A 21,049-nucleotide genomic window follows, 5' to 3' on the forward strand; every position below is an offset into this window, starting at 1 on the left:
ATCATGCTCAAGGTGAATTCATCTTTACATTGGTGCACTCTATTGGGTCTGCGTTCGATACACAGATGGTTATACGTTGACTGGTGAAGTGGGGGAAGTGTTTTTCAATGCCACATTCTGTGTGTGTGAGCGTACACACTGTGAATGCAGGATAAACCACAAATCAGCTATTACTGTAGCCTGTGTGTATGAAAGGGTGTGATACCAGGATTTCTTCGTAAAATCATTGCTGTCCCTTATTTAAAGGTAGACTCAGCGAAATGATGTTGCCAAGAGCAGCACCGCAGATATTGCGATGAGCGCGATGCAAGACGTTGCTCACACACAGTATCTGCGTATGTGTGCAGGTTCTATTCCCGCTGCTACAAGGCGTTAGCTACGGGACCAAGGCGTTAGCTATAGGACCAAGGCGTTAGCTATAGGACCAAGGCGTTAGCTATAGGACCAAGGCGTTAGCTATCGGACCAAGGCGTTAGCTATAGGACCAAGGCGTTAGCTATGGGACCAAGGCGTTAGCTATAGGACCAAGGCGTTAGCTATAGGACCAAGGCGTTAGCTATGGGACCAAGGCGTTAGCTATAGGACCAAGGCGTTAGCTATGGGACCAAGGCGTTAGCTATAGGACCAAGGCGTTAGCTATGGGACCAAAACAGCTGAGAAGTTTAGCCTTGCGCTCTTTATTTGACCCACTATGCTGTTTACTTTGTGCATCTACGTCATCTCGCTGAGTCTACCTTTAATACTTTATATGAAAACTTTTCATCAACAGGGACACTTTGAGGTCAAGGTGGACTTGGTAAGTGACACACTACGAGATCTGAGACAGAGGCTCTCTGGTGAAAGTGGAATCCCAGCACATGTCCTCCATTACAAGTAATCTTATGTTCATTCATTAATTTAATCGTTAAGGAATTTTTTATACATTTGATAGCATAAAAAACACATACATTTAAAAACCTCAGCACATCTAATGTTTTGACTACCTATAGTGTCAATACAACTTTTTCTCTCACACAGCATCACTAGCCACGATAAGCCGTCATTATTAAGTCAGTATTGATGTTTCTGCAGAAGTGAACTCGGTGGAGTTGGACAAACTTTGCTAGATTGTGGAATCACTGAGGAGTCAACTGTGGGATTTTCTTTGTCCTCCTTCCCTGATGAGCGTCCAGACACTACGGAATTCTACTTGAATGATGTCGTACCCTCAGTGGAACAAACCCAGAAAGGACTCAGTGCTTTCTTTTCTTCACTATATACCATTGTGAGATATTCCAATATTTACACTGTCTTGTCATGTTTGACCATGCTCAGGCAAACCGTGCAATGGGGTTCCTTTGTCTCATTGGTTCTGACATGGACTTCGACCCCTGCTATAATACATTCGATGCTTTCCCCCTAATCTTTACAGAACAGTAGAGAACAACGTTCTGGAGATGGATTAAACAAAGTGACTGCATACATTCGAAAGCTCAGTGGGTGCAATCCTTTGGCCCAAAGTCTGCATCAGCTGTTGTGCAGAAATGAGATTGGAACAAGGACCCAGAAGGTGATATATATTTTGTCACAAAAGCGTACACATATAATATAATTTAATACGTCCACAAATGGATTCATAAAATGTTTACATTTGTTTTAGGTTGCTATCGTTGAAGGATTGTACAATCTCTTCAGAGAGCTGTTGCCAAGCCTCCACAAAAGAAGAGGTGACAAGATCATTGAAGACTGAGGTTTTTGAGAATGCACCAGTGTGCTGGGCCTACCTGTTATCTGAAGCAAAGGTATACCCATTGTGTTTTGAGATGCTGTTGATTAAAGCTGTTCCTGCTGTAGCCTAATGAAACACGTTAATAAATAACTTAAATGGGGAATTGAGATACTGCACCTTGACTTTACAGCCATAACACTGTGTACATATATCAAACAAACCACTGTGTGTGAAAAATACTTTTGACCTTTCTATCTACCCTAGAAAGAGAGTTCACAACATGAGGTCTATGTACCGATAGACTTGACCTCTCGACCAGGAGAGCGCTTCTGCGACCCAGTTCGAGTACCTGGGTTACCAGATGTCTTTGAAAGAAAGTATGTTCTGCAGAAAGTCAAAGGTAAAATGAAACATCAGCAAACTTCAGTGTTTTTTAATAGTTGTATGTAGCATGATCTCTAATTGCATCATATACTGTTTTCCCATTGTTAAGATGGAGAGAAAATCCTAAACTGCTCTGTGGAGATCCTGACAGAGACTTCAATGTCTAGAGCCTCTGATGTTGAAAGGATTTTGCTCAGTCTGCCTCCATTCATCAAAACATTCCCTAAGTGGGCTTCATCTGGACTTGTGACTGGCCAAAAGCATGATTCCTCTTTACATTGCTTTTATCACACAATAAGTTCAATATAAATATATGTGTTGATAATAATGCTAAATGTTGAATAAAAATTAAAGCTTTCAGATTGATCTCGATGACACATTTGCCAAGATGAACGAAAAAGTGAAAGAATACGTTAATCTCACGGTGACTCCAGCATTACAGTTGAAGGATGTTGGAGTGAATGGGCCACGTCTCGTTCTCTTGGAAGAAAGTAGGCTACTGTGCCTTGTTTCCCAAAATATTTGTTATGATAACTAGAATAATTTGAGTCTTGGTACAATGCATCAGGGACATTCCGTGTGAATCTGACCAATGTTTTAGATATTCCTGCAATGAAATCTATTGAAATGTCCTTAGGTAGAAGGATGTTAGCATACATTTGAGAATCTAAAATAATGATTGGGAAATAATTAACTAAAGTTGTCCAATGTGTTGATATTTTGGACTGTACCCAGGCCTCTTGAAGGATGCTACATAGTCTGTGTTGGTGTCATTTCAAGTTTTATTGTCACGTGCACAAGTACAGTGACATGCCTTAATTGCAAGCTCTTTCCCAACAATGCAGTAATCAATATCAGTAGTTCTATAAAATAAAGTAAAGTAGAACAAAAACACACAAAAAACATTTGAAACTTTAAGTAGTGTTTAGATGTTCATTTCTGAGTAGGCTCTGCTTATGAGTTATGATCCATTTTAGGAGAATAGAAACGTTCTGCCGCGGCTGTCTAGTTATTGTAAATGCTGGACTATTATTGTCATTTGATTGTCATCTAATGATTGGTTGCAGGTTGTTTTTTGAGAAATACTTGTTTGTTGTATTTTAACAAATGCCTCTCCTTGACAGATAACCTTGGTGTTTACATCTGTAAACAAAAAGGATCTCCTCAGGATATCTACGTTTTTGATTGCTTAGCTATGAAATTCAAAACGTTTAATGTGGACGAATTGGCAAATGCGTAAGTACCTCATCTGAAAATGAGTCAAATACTTTGTTTGCGATGACATGAAGCATCACAATAACTGTTGGGCTGTTCATGAAGAAAAACATTTGATCAACTAACGAACTGAACTATCTTTTCCATCAAACTTCTGGCCTTAAAGCTGGAATCCTTAATTGAAACAATAACAAAGCTGAGGGATGGGCCTGGAGTAATGTAACCATTCTCAAATTCAAAGCGAGCGCTATGTATGGTAGGACTGACCATCCATGACATGAAAAGTATAGTTGTAACCATGTTTTGAGGCTATACAGTGTTTGTTTACATTTACTTTGTTTACAAACATTGGAGTAAAACAAGTTTATATGTTGGGTCCTGATGAGATGACGACAGTTGAACTAAGCTCATGAGGCATTTATAAGTTATATTTTTCACGAATAAATGGGTATATATCATTAATTTATAAGTCCAAAAATGGATGTAGCAACTAAGGATTCTAGCTTTAAACCTGATCTACCTCATCCTGTTAAATTGTAATGGACATGAAAAGTTAAATGTGCTTAACTATTCTTCAGACTTGTGAAATGCTGTATAATGTAGGTTACCTGGCAGCATAACCAGATTCATTATTTAAAAGGTAGGGTACAGGGCTGAATTGCTTTCATAATCAAAATTTTAAATGCACTACTTAGACATTTCTGAAAGCCAGTCCATAATATAGTACCTATTGAAAGCCAGTCCATAATATAGTTGTACCTATTGAAAGCCAGTCCATAATATAGTACCTATTGAAAGCCAGTCCATAATATAGTTGTACCTATTGAAAGCCAGTCCATAATATAGTTGTACCTATGGAAAGCCAGTCCATAATATAGTTCTACCTATTGAAAGCCAGTCCACAATATAGTTCTACCTATGGAAAGCCAGTCCATAATATAGTTCTACCTATGGAAAGCCAGTCCATAATATAGTTCTACCTATTGAAAGCCAGTCCATAATATAGTTGTACCTATTGAAAGCCAGTCCATAATATAGTTGTACCTATTGAAAGCCAGTCCATAATATAGTTCTACCTATGGAAAGCCAGTCCATAATATAGTTCTACCTATGGAAAGCCAGTCCATAATATAGTTCTACCTATTGAAAGCCAGTCCATAATATAGTTGTACCTATTGAAAGCCAGTCCATAATATAGTTCTACCTATGGAAAGCCAGTCCATAATATAGTTCTACCTATGGAAAGCCAGTCCATAATATAGTTCTACCTATTGAAAGCCAGTCCATAATATAGTTCTACCTATTGAAAGCCAGTCCATAATATAGTTCTACCTATTGAAAGCCAGTCCATAATATAGTACCTATTGAAAGCCAGTCCATAATATAGTTCTACCTATGGAAAGCCAGTCCATAATATAGTTCTACCTATTGAAAGCCAGTCCATAATATAGTTCTACCTATTGAAAGCCAGTCCATAATATAGTTCTACCTATTGAAAGCCAGTCCATAATATAGTACCTATTGAAAGCCAGTCCATAATATAGTTCTACCTATTGAAAGCCAGTCCATAATATAGTTCTACCTATTGAAAGCCAGTCCATAATATAGTTGTACCTATTGAAAGCCAGTCCATAATATAGTTCTACCTATTGAAAGCCAGTCCATAATATAGTTCTACCTATTGAAAGCCAGTCCATAATATAGTTCTACCTATTGAAAGCCAGTCCATAATATAGTTGTACCTATTGAAAGCCAGTCCATAATATAGTTGTACCTATTGAAAGCCAGTCCATAATATAGTTCTACCTATGGAAAGCCAGTCCATAATATAGTTCTACCTATTGAAAGCCAGTCCATAATATAGTACCTATTGAAAGCCAGTCCATAATATAGTACCTATTGAAAGCCAGTCCATAATGTAGTTCTACCTATTGAAAGCCAGTCCATAATATAGTTCTACCTATTGAAAGCCAGTCCATAATATAGTTCTACCTATTGAAAGCCAGTCCATAATATAGTTCTACCTATGGAAAGCCAGTCCATAATATAGTACCTATTGAAAGCCAGTCCATAATATAGTTCTACCTATTGAAAGCCAGTCCATAATATAGTTGTACCTATTGAAAGCCAGTCCATAATATAGTTGTACCTATTGAAAGCCAGTCCATAATATAGTTCTACCTATTGAAAGCCAGTCCATAATATAGTTCTACCTATTGAAAGCCAGTCCATAATATAGTTCTACCTATGGAAAGCCAGTCCATAATATAGTTGTACCTATTGAAAGCCAGTCCATAATATAGTTCTACCTATTGAAAGCCAGTCCATAATATAGTACCTATTGAAAGCCAGTCCATAATATAGTTCTACCTATTGAAAGCCAGTCCATAATATAGTTCTACCTATTGAAAGCCAGTCCATAATATAGTACCTATTGAAAGCCAGTCCATAATATAGTTGTACCTATTGAAAGCCAGTCCATAATATAGTTCTACCTATTGAAAGCCAGTCCATAATATAGTTGTACCTATTGAAAGCCAGTCCATAATGTAGTTCTACCTATTGAAAGCCAGTCCATAATATAGTTCTACCTATTGAAAGCCAGTCCATAATATAGTTGTACCTATTGAAAGCCAGTCCATAATATAGTACCTATTGAAAGCCAGTCCATAATATAGTTGTACCTATTGAAAGCCAGTCCATAATATAGTTCTACCTATTGAAAGCCAGTCCATAATATAGTACCTATTGAAAGCCAGTCCATAATATAGTTCTACCTATTGAAAGCCAGTCCATAATATAGTTGTACCTATTGAAAGCCAGTCCATAATATAGTACCTATTGAAAGCCAGTCCATAATATAGTTCTACCTATGGAAACTCCTAGAAGTGAATGATATTTCTATAGGTAGACTATTGTTGCAGCTACAGCTCATGATGTCAACGTCATGTTTAAGATGTCTTTACTGACTTTATTCAATTTCAACGATGCAAAAGATACAGAAGTGCGTTGGACAACAAAACCAGCAAACCTTTGTTAAACGCATTCAACCAGATCACTGGAAATGATACAGAGAAGAAGACCACCCTTGACCAAGCTCTGAGGCAGGTCCTGGAGGAGCAGATTGTGGAAAAGAAAGCACTCGTCGATGACTTCCTGTCTCTCATCTATCTCAGCATTGATGGAGTCACTGAAGGTATCTGCTCCGCCACCACTCCTTTCCTACTGTTGGGAGATGTTCTGGACTGTCTTCCTCTGGACCAGTGTGATAAGATCTTCTCCTTTGTTGAAGAGAATGTCTCCACCTGGAAGTCTAACTCCTTTTACACTGCTGGGAAGAACTACTCGTTAAGGATGTGTAATGATCTTTTGAGGAGGTTGTCCAAGTCTCAGAACACAGTCTTCTGTGGACGGATCCAGCTGTTCCTGGCTCGTCTCTTTCCCCTGTCTGAGAAATCAGGTCTGAACCTGCAGAGCCAGTTTAATTTCGACAACATCACAGTATTCAACAAAAATGAGCAAGAGAGCACTCTTGGCCAGAAGCCCAGAGAGGAGAAAGAGGATAGGATGGAAGTGGAGGAGGGGGAGATGGGAGATGAGGAACATAGTGCACCTGCTCCATGTTCCATCCCTATCGACTACAACCTATACAGAAAGTTCTGGACTCTGCATAACCCCTGTTCAGTGTTATGACAAGTTCTCCTGGATGACTTTCCTCAAGTATTCAGACGAGACGCTGGCAGTGTTTAAAAGCTTCAAGCTGGACGACATGCAGGCTTCTAAAAGCAAGCTGGAAGAGCTGAGGATGGCAGGAGGAGACCACGTTTACTTTGCCAAGTTCCTCACCAGCGAGAAGGTGATGGACCTGCAGCTCAGTGACAGTAATTTCAGACGACACATCCTCCTGCAGTACCTTATCCTGTTCCAGTACCTCAAGGGACAGGTCCAGTTCAAAAGCTCCAGTTGTATCCTGAATGATGATCAGTGTTCATGGATGGAGGAGACCACCTACGTTGTGTACCAGGTGCGTGTGTGTGTGTGTTTTTCATCTGATAGATTGTAAATGACTGTTCTATATCATTACAGTTTTATATCATTATATCCTCTTAGTATGAATAGATTGTTTTGATATCCTTAGAGATTGAAAGTGGTGTTAGGTTCAAGCTCTTTGTGAATGAGAAGTGTAATTATTTAGTGAACTATAGGAATGTGTGCTCCCAATAACTCAAAGCCTCTCCTGACTGATAAGAAGTCTTATGATATGCATGGAGAAATCCTGGGTGATGGGAAAAGTACTGACGTATATCTTTGTGGAAGGGAGGGTGTGAGAGCTAAGGTTATAAGTGGACACTGCACTGTATTGAATGTACACTGTGGGCCCCGTGTAGCTCAGTTGGTAGAGCATGGCGCTTGCAACGCCAGGGTTGTGGGTTTGATTCCCACGGGGGGCCAGTATGGAAAATATACAAATATGTATTCACTCACTAACTGTAAGTCGCTCTGGATAAGAGCGTCTGCTAAATGACTCAAATGTAAATGTAAAATAATGCCAGACGTGATGTTCCATGGCACTTTTATTCCTGATTGTATGTTTAAAATTTTCACCAGAATGAGAGACATCAGAAGTGACCTGACCTTCATGACCACCAGGACTCCTAAAGAGGCCATACTGGTAATTCAAGATATTCTGATATATATGATACATATTTATGATAATTAATTATATATATTGTGGCAGACCAGGGGGTTTGATCTACACAGATCAGACACAAGTGTGACACCTCAGTTTCAAGGGTGTTTATTTAAACCAATAAAGAAAAGAAAAGATACAGGTCCCCTCCAGGAGACCTCTTCCGGGTTACCGCCTTCTGGGAATGCTGTCTCCTCTGGGGTAGAACACCGATCCCCTCGGTTCTAGCAGACCATGAGGACATCTATCCGGTAGCAACCTCTCACTACCTCCAACCCTCCCGTGTGTTGCCCTCCTGGCAGCCCCGTGCGGCTGGTGAGCAATCAGCCCCTTGATTACTCACCAGCCTCAATCGGCCCCAATTAGTCCTGGCGGGAGGACCCGTTGAGACCTGGCACGTCCAGCATGAGGGAGCCACCGCCGCGTGATGTAGACTCAGCCTGGTGGCTTGTCCGCGGTACGCCACAATATATAATTAATGATATTTATATTTGCATATATTTATATATCTGCATCTAAGCTAAGGTCAGTTTTGACACTTGGCAAGTTTGACCCCCTTCTATGGCTCAAATTATGAGATGTTGGCAAACACCAAGGAGCAGCCAATGGTTTTACAGATAGATACCTTGAATGATAAAGATGCTAGCCAAAAACGATCAATGTTGGTGTAATAAAGGTATACAATATAACAGATAGTTAGCTCCTCCGTTTTGTTATAGCTAAATAATACTTCTCCATCCAACCTTTTAGGTGCTAGTGGATTCGAGCTCCTCCATGAACGAGACATGCTATGATTCTGATGACAAAATAACACGGTTGGATGCTGTTAAACAGCTCTTTGATAACTTCGCAACTAGAAGCATGGCGTACGATTTTCATAATGTCATTGGCTTGGTGAAGTTTGACTCATCAGTTAAAACTCCACACATTTACAGAGACTCTGGAGATTCTGGTAGGAGGGTGTTGTTTCAAACCATCCATGTCTGGTAGGAGGGTGTTGTTTCAAACCAGAGATGAGTAAAGCTGGTCTGAAGCTCTTTGAAATGGAAACCGTTCTGTCTTTGGAGATGAGGAAGCTGAAGAAGAAATTGGACCCATCCTACATTCGGAGCGAGGTATGATCTATTAAATGAAACCTATTCAAATAGGACAAATGTTTCCATGTATTTTATATAAAATAATACGATTCTTGTTCTTTATTTTACTCTTTACTTTATTTTACTCTTATTATTATCTGTCCTGATGCCTAGTCACTTTACCCTGCCTTCATGTACATATCTACCTCAAATACCTTATTATTATCTATCCTGATGCCTAGTCACTTTACCCTGCCTTCATGTACATATCTACCTCAAATACCTTATTATTATCTGTCCTGATGCCTAGTCACTTTACCCTGCCTTCATGTACATATCTACCTCAAATACCTTATTATTATCTATCCTGATGCCTAGTCACTTTACCCTGCCTTCATGTACATATCTACCTCAAATACCTTATTATTATCTATCCTGATGCCTAGTCACTTTACCCTGCCTTCATGTACATATCTACCTCAAATACCTTATTATTATCTATCCTGATGCCTAGTCACTTTACCCTGCCTTCATGTACATATCTACCTCAAATACCTCTCACACCTGCACATTGATCTGGTACTGGTACTCCCTGTATATAGCTTAATTATTGTGTATTTTATTCCTCTTGTGTTACTATTTGTATGATTTTTAAAACTTTGCATCGTTGGGAAGCAAGCATTTTACGGTAAAGTTGCATGTGACAAATACATTTTTATTTTATTTAAATATGGAAGTTAATAACATTGATATTAAATTGTACTGAACAATGCTCATTTGCCTCTACAGAAAGTTCTAGTTGCTCTCTTCGCCAACCGAGGTTATGATGAGAAGCCAGAGGTTGCTCTGCCAAGTCGACTAAATTATAAAGTGACTGGGACAGAGAGGTAAGTGCAATTCCATTATCAGCATTTAATTCTGGGATCCAATTCCATTGCAAACTGTCATTTACTTCCACTACTAACTACTATTCAAGAAGCATTTATATAATGTTGAAATTGAGGTACACTACTTTATTGCTCTAACAAAACTAATATGTCACAAAATAGTGCATTGAAAAAGAAGATCCAGGAATCCAAGAGCGGCTGCTTTTTAGAGAAGGACAAACGCCTTCTGGAAGAGCTGAAGAGCCTGCACTGTGACCCACACCCATTCTGCACTGTTTTGCCTTCAGAGTCAGACTTTAGTAAGTAAACATTATTGGGGTATTGTTTTAAGTGTTATTGATCTGGTAACGCTTAGTATAAATATACTTTTCATAATGATTTATAATAACATTGTTAATGCTTGATATACTCTATATGGACCGTGACAGTAACAGCCTCAAGTTATTGGTTTGTTTGCTTGACTGTAAAGTGGTCAAATCAACCTCCCATCCAGATGACCAGTTGGTTATTATTTGAATCATTTTGCACAATATTGTCTAAAACATTGAACCCCTCTGATTCCATACCTTTCAGCATTTTTGGAAGATTCTCATGCAAGGCCCTCCTGATACACCTTATGAGGATGGAGTCTTTGAGTTGTACTGTCAGTTTGGGGCTGACTACCCCGTCAAACCTCCACTTGTGCGCTTTGTCACACCTGTATCCTTCTACACAATGAAAACATGGAAGACAGTGTTTATTCTTATTGCCTATGTCATACATGTTCTAATTCTATCCAGTTGATTGATGCTTTTTTCAGTTATGTAAAATCCTCAATGTGGACAAAGGTGTACCACTGTAACATAAACAGTGTGGGTTGTATCTGCCACAACATATTTGATAACCATGAGAGAGATTGTCACGATCGTCAGGGAGAGAAGTAGACCAATGCGCAGCGTGATGAACGAACATGTTTATTTATTATCTTCAGTGATAATATACACAATAAACAAAACAACAAACGACTCGTAACGTCCACGGTGACAATGACCGAACACGGAACAAAAACCCACAAACACAAAGTGAAAAACAGACAGTTAAATATGGCTCCCAATCAGAGACAACCAGCCAACAGCTGACACTCGTTGCCTCTGATTGGGAGTCACTAAGGCAAACATAGAAAACGACAAACTAGAACCCCCAACATAGAAATAAACCACATAGAATGAACACACCCTGGCTCAACATATAGAGTCCCAGAGCCAGGGTGTGACAGTACCCCCCCCTAAAGGCGTGGACTGCGACCGCGCCTCAACCAGAGAAAAATAGGGGAGAGCTGGGTGGGCATTCCTCCTCGGCGGCGGTTCTGGCTCCGGGCTTGCCCACCACCCTCCAACAAACCCCCCATAGCGCCCCTGGTCCGGTCTGGCCCCGCTGGCTGGAGCTGGACTGGACGTAGCAGGAGCGGTAGGCTTCAGCTCCTTAGTGGAGCAGTTGAGCGGTACCTGATTTGGCACCGATGACCCAGGCACGGGTTGTGCCGGACTGACGACTCGCACCCCTGGCTTTGTGCGTGTAGCAGCAACGGGCCGGACCGGGCTGACGATGCGCACCCCTGGCTTGGTGCGTGGAGCCGGAACGGGCCTCACCGGACTGACGACTCGCACCCCTGGCTTGGTGCGTGGAGCCGGAACGGGCCTCACCGGACTGACGACTCGCACCCCTGGCTTGGTGCGAGTGGCAGGAACGGGCTGGACCAGGCTGACGACTCGCACCCCTGGCTTGGTGCGAGTGGCAGGAACGAGCTGAACCAGGCTGACGACTCGCACCCCTGGCTTGGTGCGAGTGGCAGGAACAGGTTGGACCAGGCTGACGACTCGCACCGTAGGCTTGGTGCGAGGGGCAGGAACAGGCTGGACCAGGCTGACGACTCGCACCGTAGGCTTGGTGCGAGGGGCAGGAACAGGCCGGACCGGGCTGGCGACGCACACCGTAGGCTTGGTGCGTGGAGCAGGGACAGGCCGAACTGGGCTGGCGACGCACACCGTAGGCTTGGTGCGTGGAGCAAGGACAGGCCGGACTGGGCTGGCGACGCACACCGTAGGCTTGGTGCGTGGAGCAGGAACAGGCCGAACCGGGCTGTGGAGACGGATAGGAGACCTGGAGTGAAGAGCGGCCACAACCCGTCCTGGCTGAATGCCTACCCTCACACACTCTGTGTGAGGCATCCGCACAGGACGTACAGGGCTGTGTACCCGTACTGGCATAACAGCACGTGACACTGGAGCAGGATATCCGGGACCGCGGAGAGGCATTGGAGACCACGAGCGTTGAGCCGGCACACTCCGCCCTGGCTGCATACCCGCCTTCGCACGACACGTGCGGGGCGCTCGCACAGGACGTACAGGACTATGCCGGACAACTCGTGGCACAGAACGCCGCTCCGCATACCGCGGAACCTGCCCCGTCCCATGCCTGAGTACGGGACGTTGGTTCCGCTCTCCTTCCAGGCTCCGCCAACCTGCCTTCTGGGCCCCCAAACCCGGTGGCCTCCTCTCCAAATCGCCCTGTGGCAGCCTCCTGCTGCCCAGCCGCCCATGCCGTGTGCCCCCCCCTAAAATTTTTTTGGGGTTGCCTCTCGTCCTTCCGACGATGACACTGCTGACGCCGCTGCTCCTCTCTCGCCAGGGCCTTAATCCTTGCCCATGGCCCTTTGCCCCCGAGCATGTCCTCCCAGGACCACGATTTGCCCACCTGGGCCATCGCCAGCCTCTCCATCTCCTTTCCTGGCGCTTCCTCCCATGTCCAGTCTGCCTGTTCCTGGACACGCTGCTTGGTCCTGGTACGGTGGGTTTTTCTGTCACGATCGTCAGGGAGAGAAGTAGACCAATGCGCAGCGTGATGAACGAACATGTTTATTTATTATCTTCAGTGATAATATACACAATAAACAAAACAACAAACGACTCGTAACGTCCACGGTGACAATGACCGAACACGGAACAAAAACCCACAAACACAAAGTGAAAAACAGACAGTTAAATATGGCTCCCAATCAGAGACAACCAGCCAACAGCTGACACTCGTTGCCTCTGATTGGGAGTCACTAAGGCAAACATAGAAAACGACAAACTAGAACCCCCAACATAGAAATAAACCACATAGAATGAACACACCCTGGCTCAACATATAGAGTCCCAGAGCCAGGGTGTGACAGAGATCTTGGATGCTGTGGATGGAGTTCATCAGCTCATCCTTCCTGAACCCCAAGATCCACTGGACAGGTTGGCTTCAAGTTGTTTGATGACCACACTGTATACAACGATGGTGTTAACTCTGATTCTAAAATCAAAAATGAAAAGTATGAAAGTAGTGTATTATATACAGTGCCCTCCACAATTATTGGCACCCCTTTTTAAGATGTGGTCGAGGACTTCCAAAAATTCTTCTTTTTTTTAAAACAACATAGAACCCAAATGCAAAAAATGAGAAAAATCCAACCTTTTATTTAAGTACATTACTTTGGTGTAAAAAAAAAAATCACACATTTAGAAAAAAAAAAACTTGAAATCATGTGTCCCACAATTATTGGCACCCCTGCTGTTAATACTTTGTACAACCCCCTTTTGCCAACAAGACAGCACTTAATCTCCTCCTATAACATTTCACAAGATTGGAGAACACAGAGAGAGGGATCTTTGACCATTCTTCTTTGCACAATCTTTCTAGATCATCCAGTGTCCTGGGTCCTCTCTTATGCACTCTCCTCTTTAGCTCGCCCCACAGGTTTTCTATTGGGTTGAGGTCTGGGGACTGAGATGGCCATGGGAGGACCTTGAGTTTGTGACTGCTGAACCATTTTTGTGTAGATTTTGCCACATGTTTTGGTTCATTATCCTGCTGAAAGACCCAATGACGACCCATCTTCAGCTTTCTGGCAGAGGCCATCAGGTTTTTATTTAAAATGTCCTGGTAGTTCAAAGCGTTCATAATGCCATGCACCCTAACAAGGTTCCCAGGGCCTTTGGAAGAGAAACAGGCCCACAGCATCACAGATCCTCCACCATACTTCACGGTGGGCATGAGGTGCTTTTCGGCATACTCATCTTTTGTTTTACGCCAGACCCACTTAGAGTGTTTGTTGCCAAAAAGCTCAATCTTAGTCTCATCTGACCAAAGCACACGATCCCAGTTGAAGTCCCAGTGCCGCTTAGCAAACTCCAGACGTTTACGTTTGTGAGTGTTAGTGAGAAAAGGCTTTTTCCTTGCATGCCTCCCAAACAGCTTGTTGGCATGTAGAGAGCGTCTGATGGTTGTTTTGGAGACTTTGTGACCCCAAGATGCCACTCTTTGGTGCAATTCTGTGACAGTGAGCTTAGGACTTTTTTTTACTTCTCTTACCATCCTCCTCACTGTGCGTTGTGGTAAGATAAACTTGGGACCTCTTCCAGCCTTGTTTGTCACTGTTCCAGTTGTTTTAAACTTCTTAATGATTCCTCTGACTGTAGATACGGGCAAGTTAAGGTGAGTGGCTATTTTCTTGTAGCCATTGCCTGACTTATGAAGGTCGACACAAATCTGCCTTACTTGAATGGTGTGTTCTCTTGTCTTTGCCATGTTGACAAATGGGTAAGAGAATTAGGCCTCTGTGTCACGTCATATTTATACCCCAGGGAAACAGGAAGTCATGAATTACTAATTAAAAGTTCCTAGATACCCTGACCAACTTTAGCAACTACAGAAAAATATCTAAAAAAAAAAATCAATTAAAATCTTCAGCGGAATTGTTAGGGGTGCCAATAATTGTGGGACACATGATTTCAAGTTTTTTTTTAATAAGTAATGTACTTAAATAAAAGGTTGGATTTTTCTCTTTTTTTGCATTTGGGTTCTATGTTGTTTAAAAAAAAAAGGAGAATTTTTGGAAGTCCTCGACCACATCTTAAACAGGGGTGCCAATAATAGTGGAGGGCACTGTATATTAGTGTATGGTGAATTCATATACCTACATTAATTTTATCTGAATTAAAATGTCTTGTAAAAGTATTTTGGCAGAGGAATACCTGACCAGCAGATACAAGTATGAAGAAGAGGCCAAGAAAAACACAGAGGAAGTTGCAGGCCATTCATTGGATGACAGAGAGAAGGTGAATGCACTTATTTAATTGTTCTTATTTTTGTAAGCTCTGCTACATATTTTATTAGGGGCTCTTGTGTGTAAAAAACAGGTGGATTCACTTTTCAGAGATTTCCATGTAAAACCGACATCAGAGTCTACGTTACCAGTTTCTCAGATACATTTCTTTTAACAGCAAGCCTTTTTGTGTAACAGTTTATTCAGGGTATGATAATCCTTTCCTTTTAAACTTACAGAAACTGTTGGGTGAAGAGTTGACTGAGAAGTTCATACCCTCACACCTGATTTGTCCCCTCACCAACAAGATGTTTGTTGACCCAGTGAAGAACCAGGAGGGAACCGTGTACGAGCGAAAGGCCATTGGGAAACATCTGAAGAAGTAAGCGTGTTACTGGATTATTCATATTGATAAGTCATTATTTATGATTCATAATTAACGTGTTACTTTTATAAAGTAATCCAAAAATATTAAGCTAATGTTGTTATGTGTGGTTGTTTCATTGGCTGCTTCTGAGTTTGTTTAAACACAGGCCACATTCATGTATTAATCGTGGGCTCAAATATTACTAAATGACTGTTAGTTTATTTACAAAATACATTTTTCATATTCCCTTACGTGCAGAACTGAAATAACACATTGCTAGCAACTATGTGACAATTCGGTGTCAGTAGTTTTTGTGTCACATTGCAATAGGCTTAGAAAGCCGACTGATTGACAATTCTTCAAACAGGAAAGTCTTCGCCAACTGTAAACATTTTAAAATGAATTAACTAATTAAATTAATTATTTGACCACTATTTTTTGAGAATGGTTTACTGTCTTCCTAACTTTTACAGGACATGTATTGGGACAGATCCCAAAACAAACAAGTTACTGACATTAACTGATCTCAAGCCATACCAAGACATGAGAAAAATAGTGAGGGATTATCGCAAACAGCAAATTGAGGAGACAGATGCTTAAAACACAAAGTGGTAGCAAAAATGTAGCCTTCCTGCCTTGTAGCCTACACTTTTTGGTGAAAATGATGATGGAACTAATGTTACCCCACCCATTGGGTTATTAAAGTATGCTAACAATTGTATGTAACTGATATTTGTACTGACATTTTCTAGAGGGAATAGGCCTTCATTTCTTTGGGGTTTGTACTTGATTATAAACTGGATGGTTCAAGCCCTGAATGCTGATTGGCTGACAGCCGTGGTATATCAGACCGTAAACCACGGGTATGACAAAACATTAATTTTTACTGCTCTAATTACGTTGGTAACCAGTTTATAATAGCAATAAGGCACCTCGGGGGTTTGTGGTATATGGTCAATATATCACGGCTAAGGGCTGTATCCAGGCACTCCGCGTTGCGTCGTGCTTAAGAACAGCCTTTAGCCGTGGTATATTGGCCATATACTACAGCCCCTCATTCCTTATTGCTTAAATATAGCACACTTCATGTGTAGCTAATTAAGATTCATATCCATGGCCATTTCCTATTAAACTCTTGTCAATAACCAGTTGAATTTCTGCATGTTAAAATGGATTTTGTATATTACACATGCATAACATTAGACTGTTACATAATCTGAGATCTAGGAGATTCCGCGCTCTACACACACGTACATTGTAAAATTGTTGTATGGTGGTATTATACATTTTGTGTTGTAGATATGGACTGGCGTAATAATGTTACATGATGTACTGTTTCAGCTTTTGTTTTATGTGTGATGTAAGTGCCTTAATGTGTTTGGACCCCAGGAAGAGTAGCTGCTGCCTTGGCAGGAACTAATGGGGATCCGGGATAAATACCGATGTGGTGTTTTGTTGTTGTTTATGAGTCAAAGGCCCACATTAATGATGGAGATGAAGTACTTTACTCTTTCAATTTACCACTACAACAAAGGGTATGATATCCACCATGCCTAAGGCTACCACAGTTAGGTTAGTGGTGCAGTTCTTTCTATTCTTTAATTTGTGTAATGTTTTTATGTTCTGCCACTTGGTGGCGCTGTGTAGCAACTATCACTTCATGGCCATTTAGCTGAGTTGCCTGTTAACACGTGGGACAATCGATCACTCCTTGTGGAGAAATGTAAAAAAAAACTATAATGCAACTATAATAATAATATGCCATTTAGCAGACGCTTTTATCCAAAGCGACTTACAGTCATGCGTGCATACATTTTTGTGTATGGGTGGTCCCGGGGATTGAACCCACTACCTTTGCGTTACAAGCGCCGTGCTCTACCAGCTGAGCTACAGAGGACCACACACTGAAGAGATCCTTAAATAAATGTCAAGTTCTTATCTTCAGTGTCTTAATGGAAGGAGAGGCCTATTGCATCAGAGTCAGTTGTACCTGTGTGTGTGTTCCTACCATTGCTTAGACAAGTGTTGAGGCCCGTGCACATGCTCTCACAACTATTTTATGAGGTGTTGAAAAACAGTTCACAACAGGATGGGTTCATTTAGAATTCACAATGACATCTCTACCGGATGAAGATATTAAATGTTATACTGTTAATGAAGACATTCAATGAAATACTGTTAATGAAGATATTCAATGATATACTGTTAATGAAGATATTCAATGATATACTGTTAATGAAGATATTAAATTATATACTGTTAATGAAGATATGAAATAATATACTGTTAATTAAGATATTAAATTATATACTGTTAATGAAGATATTAAATTACATACTGTTAATGAAGATATTAAATTATATACTGTGAAAGAAGGTGATTTAGTGGGAGACCTTAAAGTGGGAGAAGGCTCTGAATGATCATAGAAAAGCAGCCCATTTTGGGGACAGTTCCACCATTTGGACAATCCAGATCTAACTCAGAATGTAGCAGTAGAACCTCGGCTATAGGTGAGAGGTCGAACACCAGGTGGTGCTTCTCTGGTAAAGACCAAGTATTTGATGTGTGGTGTATCAGTGTGTGTGGTCAGTAATGGAGACCGAATGACCATTAAAGTCTGATGGTGGTCACGATTGATAACAGCTGCTGCTGTGGCTGTGCCACACAGAAACACTGTCTGTATACCGTATACCCAGGGATTGAATTGGGATGGTGTGTTTTGTGTGCCTATTATTTTGTGGGTTTTCCTGTGATGATTCTATTAACATGGTTATATTAACCACTCAGTGGTCACAGCAAACATGGCTACCCTGAAAGGAGGACGGTAGGCCTAACATACTCAACTTCAACTCATTTAGCTAAGCACATATACTTGTATTACTAAAAAGGAACCCCTACCCACTTTGAACGGTGGTTTCTCCACTAAACTCGACTGAACACAGAACCAATGTTACAGTCTGTCAGATCCTGATGACAGACGTCAATGAGCTTGGGATAAACTGAAATGGAGCTATTGCATGGAGTACTGAGTCTGCAAGACAGTGTGAACGAATTCTCTTTCATCCACGGATCACTTTCATTCGCCATGCGTCCATGGTTAGGTGCGCACACATCCAAACTACTAGTTTTTCCATTGCTTACAATGAACATAAAGTGTAAATCAACAGTCATTAAACTGCTGAAAGGTCAGTAACGACGAGGTCATGTTCGCTAGTGAGCCCCAATTGTTTTGACCCCTCCTCGGCTCTGGGTTGTGTTCATGAGGGCACGCAATGGAAAACGTTGAAAAACATTTTGCAACAAAAAACTAAAATTAAAGTTCCTTATTGGAAGAGTCCATGTAGTATCTCCTTGTTTCAGTCCATTTTCAGTTTAATAAACATGAGTGTTTTTATGAGTGGGAGGATCTTGGCAGCGAGGCAGTGGTGGTGGAGTAGCCCCTTGTCCTCCTGTCCTTAACCAGTAGAGAGAGAGAGAGAGGGGAGTGCTGGGTAATCTGTTGCAGTGTAAACACAGGCCCAGAAAAGGCAGTGGAATGTCTCTGTGGTGGGAGCTGGAGGAAGGTTCAGGGAGAGGCCAAGGCAGGTGGTATACATCAGCAACAAGCAGACGTCTCCCCACTAACTTATCCAAACAAGAGACGGGTGCTAGCGATGCTAGGAGAAGGAGGAACAGAAAGAGGAGGAGCGGGGGGATAGATAGACAACAGCCAGTATCAGGGGGAGGCCTTTTTCTTCCTGGCTCAGCTCTGATTTGCTCTGGTCTGTCCTCTATCCCAGAGGGGAAAAACAAGCGTTAGTGCATGAGGCTGAACATGAGACAGGACTGTTGCCATTTCCATAAGCCCTTGATCTAGAGGCCTCCAGTCCTCCACTGATCTTGAGAACACGCCACAAATCACTGGCGGGGCAGATCAGAGCTGGTTTACATTGCAGGAGAACACTGAAGATACACAGACCGAGGGAGAAGAACGTGCCATCCCACTGGGCACAGCCGTCAGTTCAACATCTAGTTTTGATGTACTTTTGGTTGAGTTGTCAACTAACTTGAATTCAACGTGAAATCAACCAAAAATGTCACCCTGTCATTGGATTTAGGTTCAAACCTGGGTGAAAAAAATACGAAATTCCCTTACCTTGATGACTTTTTGCAAATCCAATCAGTTGTTCGCGTTGATTCAACGTCATCACATTGAATTTTTGGGTTGAAATGATGTGGAAACAACGTTGATTCAACTAGTTTTTGCCCAGTGGGATGTCAGCTGATGTCTGTTTCTCCTTTTGTTTTTACAGAGTCTGACCAATATTAATGTCCCACTGGGCACAAACAGGTTAAATCGACTTTGTTTCAACATAATTTGTCAACTTATAGTGACGTGAAATTTACGTGGAAAATACATTGGATTTGAAAAAAGTAATCAACTGTTGTTTTGAGGGTAAAATTTCAACCACATGATTATGTATGTCATCATGGTAACCAATTTTCAACATAGACAAACCTTGTATAAAATATGTTGAATTTGTACCTTTGAAATAAGGTCAGATCTTCAACGTAATATCCACTATAAGAAAAAAACAATAGGCTGGGCAGCACTTCCTACTGGAGAGTCGATCTATCTACAGCTTCCCTTTGCTCTCCCATCCAGGGTTTAAACCAAGCCCAGCGCTGCTTAGCTATGATGTCACTGACTAGTACCAATGTGCTATCATGAGAATGATTGTTGAGAGATCTCCACTTAATTGATTCACTGTTGCTATCGAAGTAATTCAAAAGGGTACGTTCAATAGAGAAAATGAAATGTAACCAACCATACTTTAATAATGATATATCATCAATGATGCTATTTATATCATCAACAGCTATTGCTTAAATTCAGCCCAGGATTGAACTAAAAATACACAATACATATAGGCCTTGGGGTTTCAAGCTTTGGTTGATTTCAAATGGAATCTACAAGTTAATTATAAATATGTTGGATTCACGTCTCTATCTCAACCAAAAACAAAGTCCTATTCTTTAACTTCGATTTTTTGTTGAAATGGAGACGTGAATCCAACATATCAATTATTAATTTGTAGACAAACTGGAATTAAAGTCAGACTCAGTGGCGCAGATGGAGCTATCTGAGCTATCTCCTTCAAATGTTGATATTTGGTTGCGTTAATAACCAAACACAATTCAATATCACTTTTGCAATATGGTAAATAGCCTAATGTTAAGGCTATTTTACAAACTAATGTAACAGTATTCATTCAACCTTAAAATGAGTAACACATCCATGGCCACATTTGGAGGTTACTGTAACAATAAATGTCTTCTTATGTAGAAAGCGTGCATGTTCAGGATCGCAGGTCTGTGGAAATCTTCACAATGGCTAAAATAAACTTGCGCCATGTACTTTAATGTAATCTCAACTAACTGCAATCCAGGTAATTTGGTTGTGCTATTAGATGAAGCACAGTGATAACACATGAAGTTGTTGTATAAATAAATAAAAGATCTGACATTGTATTCCCATTTGAACTTTGATGTGTTTTAGAATGGTTAAAAGCAGAGTTATAACACATTTAGGTGACAACTAAAGCAAAAATCAGACATTGATTTTCCAT

General features: G+C 41.3%; 1 pseudogene across 1 annotated transcript; it reads left to right on the plus strand.

Annotated features, from left to right (window-relative positions):
• Positions 1 to 6,263: 6,263 nt before the first annotated feature.
• LOC311111419 (THO complex subunit 1-like) lies at positions 6,264 to 15,459 on the plus strand (annotated as a pseudogene). The gene is made up of 2 exons: positions 6,264 to 7,331; positions 15,313 to 15,459. The product of its transcript is annotated as a THO complex subunit 1-like (transcript).
• The last annotated feature ends 5,590 nt before the right edge of the window (positions 15,460 to 21,049 follow it).

This window comes from Coregonus lavaretus, assembly GCF_964263955.1.
Source record: "Coregonus lavaretus genome assembly, chromosome: 37".
Classification (NCBI taxonomy): domain Eukaryota; kingdom Metazoa; phylum Chordata; class Actinopteri; order Salmoniformes; family Salmonidae; genus Coregonus; species Coregonus lavaretus.